Source organism: Calidris pugnax, unplaced genomic scaffold, assembly GCF_001431845.1.
Source record: "Calidris pugnax isolate Ruff unplaced genomic scaffold, ASM143184v1 scaffold63, whole genome shotgun sequence".
Taxonomy (NCBI): Eukaryota; Metazoa; Chordata; class Aves; order Charadriiformes; family Scolopacidae; genus Calidris; species Calidris pugnax.
The window spans coordinates 5,814,723-5,819,793 of record NW_015090852.1 but is presented as its reverse complement, the minus strand read 5'-3'; positions in this window follow the sequence as shown (position 1 = coordinate 5,819,793).

The following is a 5,071-nucleotide window of genomic DNA, read 5'->3' as shown; positions in this document are numbered from 1 at the left end:
GTGCTTGACCTTACTCTGAGCAGTAAGCATCGCTGTCACCTCTCTTTGAAATGGTATGTTGTGGTATAAGGCAGCTGAGAATCAAGAAGGGACCAGCTTGGTCACCCATAATTCCTGGCATCTGTGCAGTAGGTATTTAGAGAAACAAGGCCCACATAGCAAATTCCTTCAATTTCTTTGCAATAGCTACAGCTCTGCAACCAGAGAAACAATAACTCAACACCAACAGAAAAAGCAGAGATTAAATCAGTGGAGCCAGGAAGTAACTCTGAATTCCCAAAAAGGAATTGGGGAAAAAGGGCAAATAAATCACACCTTGTTGTCATTGTTATATTTTAGTAAATAGGAGTTAAAGGGGATGCAATTTTGTAAGGCAATACTTTGCAGAGAAATTTAATTTTGATAGCATTCGATTTTGGGCACATTAAAGCCCTCACAAAAGTTGCATTTCAGAGGATACAGAACATCGGATAATCTGGGCTCCTACTTCCAAGTTAGGTATCTAAAATCAGTTCTTCAAAATCACAGCATTCATTATTATAGGCACAGAATATTAGGGATTAATTCACTATGTCAATTCCAATTCTTAAAAATATTAATTTATTCAAATGATTTCTTCAAAGTCAAAACTGACACTTAAGTGCTTAGCATTTACCTATACCCTTAAGCAATTGCTAATTATGTCAAGTGTAACCATAAAACTATTGTTTAAGGACCAGCCAGAGTGAGGACTCACTATTGTAAACACTTTCAAAAGATCAGTACATTACAGCAGAGAGCATGCCGTCTAAGCAGGCAAAACAGATAAATTGTGGAGAAAAGAATATAAACACAAAGCAGAGCGATCAAGGATTTATCTGTATTTCTTTGGAAGAAAGAATATATTAGTAAACTAAGGATAAGCTAAATAAAGAGACATGAATAAAACGAGCACGTTGATACTAAAGGCAAAGAGGGAGAAAGTAAGAAGGCCAAATGTGGGTGTGGATACCGATATGAAAAGTAATCATAGACTGGAAAAGTGGGAGAGAAAGAGAGGATTGGGTAACAGGATCAATTGTCACAGAACAGAACATTAGACAGAGCCCAGCTAGACAGACCCCAGGAAAGATACTGAAAGTCCAAAAGCTCCTGCTTTGCCTGCTTCCACATATTCCAATCCACTCACTTGATGCAAGAATATATACCAGTGACCAACTATATAACCTCACAAGGAACATTTTTACCTGAGCTCAGAGGAGCCTGATTTATCACATCAGCATTTAACGCTGTACACTCCAAAACTAAATTTCTCAACCTAATTCCTCCACAGCGCTCTGTTCAAGCCTTAATTTTAGAAGGGTGTCCAACTTTAATACTCTTTCAGTATCTTAAAGGCTAGCAGGTTCTTACTAATTTAGTAATATAGTATTTGAAAAAGAAAAAAATAAATAACTAAACAATGTCATTTTATGTTATATAATGTATGCCTTTGTCACTAATTATTTATTTTAGAAGTCACCTCAAGATTAGCTTTTCCATACCTTTTCAAATTTCCCTACCACTACCGATTTGTCAAATCAAGTTTTTGTAGCTTGGCTACCATGCTCTACACTTCGTTTTATTTTCATTGATCTGTAATGTCCACATTACAACTGAATTTACTGTAGATGTTGTGTTTCACATTAGTTGAATAATTTCTGCTCCCATTTATTACCTCTAAACTGGTTTTATGCAGCTCACAAGGCTGCATACCTTTACTGACCAGTGGCCCATTTGGTTTTTACCTAAGGGGCCTCTGGCATCCTCATGTACTTTCAAAGCTTCTACCCATGCCTGTGCTCCTCTGCTTTGGTCTAGGATCGTGGATAGCTCACTCTCCACAGAATAACTAGTTGTAATTACTTTGCATTAGTTTAAAAAGTATTCATAATGTTAAGTGTTATGCCACACAGCTGTACAAAGCTAAGCAAAAGCTAAAATGAGGTAGGTAATAGTCTCGTAGTCACTAGGGTAATAATCTAGCAGCAACTAGATAATTGCTGTTACAGCCAAAGCTAAAGAAGAGTAGATCTCCAGGATGGCCAAGACAGCCCAGACAAAGCCTGACAGATGTTGCAGTCCAAACTCTTAGTTTTAAACAACACTGTGACCAGCTACAAGCAACAGTAAGTTCACATTTACTGCGCTACAAGAGATCATACCATAGATCATACAAACAAATCCATCGGAGTAAAAACATTTACATAGCTCTGTTTTCCCGAGTAGTTGTACAGATCTATAACAAGACATTGTTATCTGATACGGTTTCATTCAATGATAACAAAACTTTGCTTTATTCAGTAAACTTGCAATCTTCAATCTCCTATTGCTTTACAGTTTAATATTAGGTGTTTAGGTAAGATTTCAGTTGTTACTTCTGCTCCATGTACCAGGCTGACTCTATCTGTACTGAGCATCTGTATATCTGGTTTGGTCGCATCATTTTCCATTAATATCTACCTTTCCTTTCTTCTTATAAAGAAGAAACCTAGCTAAATAATATCTGGGGCAGTTTCTCATAATTCAAGGACAAAAATGTTTTATAATTTCACAAATGGAAGGTTAGACTCCAAATCTATATTGGATTCAGAAATCCTGAGTAAATATGTAAATATTCAAGCATATGCTCTCTTTCTTCAGTGGCCAGCCTTGATCCCAATCTATGCATTCCTGAACCCAGATCTGGAATCCAGTTCCCATCTGTCACAGAGTCCAGTCTGGGACTTCCCCAGTGCCTTCCAGTGACGTGACCGTCATTCTGGGAGCTCAATAGTGGGTTTGTATATATTGTGTATATTTCATTATTTTCTAATTAATATTATTATATTTTATTTTTATTATCAATATTTCATTAAAGCAGTTTAGTTTCTTTTCAACCCATAAGTCTTCCTTATTCTCTCTTCCTTCTCTTCTGGGAAGGGAGAGAGGTTAAAGAGAAGATCTGTCATTCATTTAGTGGCCAGCCCAGCCTAAACCACGGCAGTCACCTCCAAATAGTTCAAATAGGAGTGAGACTAACATAGAATAAGATTTTCTGAAAACTGGAACTAAGTAAGCTTGTTTTGATTTTCTCCCTGTGCAATTAGCGATCCTATAAATTATGCTTGGGTCATAACTGCAAGACTATCCTCATAGTTATAATGGTTGAAAATACTTATGAATGTGCTCTGGGAATTTAAGAGTTACTAAAACACAAAGATGGTCACATTAAAATAATTAGAATTAACTTTCTAGGAAGCACAAGTCTGTAGCACTGTGAATAGGCACGGGAAAAAAAGTAGGCAGGGATCCCATGAATTTGTTTTTCTCTAGGACTTAGGCTGTAACCTTGACCATTGAGTAGCATGTGTCACACCACTGCATTTCCTGCTGAAATCCCTTTGAAGATTTTAAGTTTCTCATGCTCCTTCCAGTGCCCTCAAAGCTGTTTTATCATTTCCTTGTTTAAAGTTTAACTCGGAGATTTCTCTATGATTCTTTACTACAGCAGTAAAATCACTTCATTTTTTTTCCCTAAAAAAAGTCTTATGGGAAACATTTTTATAGTGTTTTCCTTTTAAAAAATATGTATGGGAAAGTTTCTATAGTGACTTTCTAGATCATGGAGTGAAGAGTCTGTACTGCAAGAAAGAGAAGTTTGGAAGAAATACTGTATAATTGGTTTCCATTAATGTAACTAGGAAGCTGAGCTGAAGTTTATATAATTTTATACTTTGGGAATTGATAAAGAGCAATTTCATTTAAAGAGATGGAGGCAGACATAGAAACCACAAGGTTCCACCCTAAGAATTTTCCAGTTTTGTTGGAGTGTGTGTGGGAATACCAGTCTTAAACAGAAGGTCAAAGTTGAGCATGGGAAGAGGGGTTAATAAGAACTCAGAAAAAAAAAAAAAATAGTTTGGGTTTTATTTTTTTCTTTCTCCTATGCCACATTTCTTTCAAATCAAAGGCCTTCTATCTGAGCCTCCAAAAAAACTAGTTTCTCAAAAATTGCCCAAATTCCTTGCCTGATTTCTGTTGGAAGCTCAGACAAAACCAAAGCATTCATAGGGAACATTACAATTTCAAGGATGCAGTGTTTTCCAATAGAAATTGGAAAAAAATGTGAATTGAAATTGAAATTGTGAACACTTTCAATATCAATAGCAGGCTCAACCACTTTAGATTAATATTTCAGTCAACACTTCTGAATTTTGTTACATTAATTCATTTTCCTGCTATTCCCATAGCTTCAAGGATTTGAACTTAAAAAAGAATTTGTGCTTATATTGATAAGTGTTTCAGAATGCCATTTAAAAACCTTGAAGGAGAAGGCAAATAAAGAAACCTTCCTGCAAAACTTATCGCATATTTAAAATCTTGTGCACGGTTGGTTTTTGAGTTCTTAGTGCTAGAAAATGGAAATGGCAAGTTATTAGAAGGTCCAGCAGAGAAGCAGCTGGCATATACACTGTAATAGTAAAGGTTATATACGCAATCCCTAAAATAAATAGAAAAATCTCTCCAACTCCAGTAAACTTAGTGCCTATGCCTGATTTTATTAAGATGACAGTTATGCCTTTTTTCCTCTCAGGTTTTGTTTTGGTTTTTTTTTAATGCACTGTTTCTTTCTTTAGGTTTCCTTAGCTTATAGAGGACATTTTTCTGTTCACTCTTGTCTGAATACTGGGAGTTTTATTATGCCTTAAAGGACTATAAATAAAGCTATTAAAAAACATTGCATTTTTCTCTTCCTAAATCTCAAGGGGAAATTTATTTTCAAACTAGCTATGTCCTTCATTTCTCCTATTGTTTGCATATGCTAATTTCTATGCAGATCAAAAGTTCTAGTTCATTCGAGTGCTTCAAGTTCATAATCACAACACAAAACATATTTATATGTGACTGAGAAGTGGTGTGCTCACTTTTTACTTTGTATGAAAAGAGTATGGAAAAAGCCACGGCTCCAATACACATATCAAGAGGGAAGTGAAGGGAAGGCAAAATTTTGGTTTGCGATTGCTGAATAAGAACTGGATAAGAAAATAGTCTCTTCCTCCTCCCGCCCCCC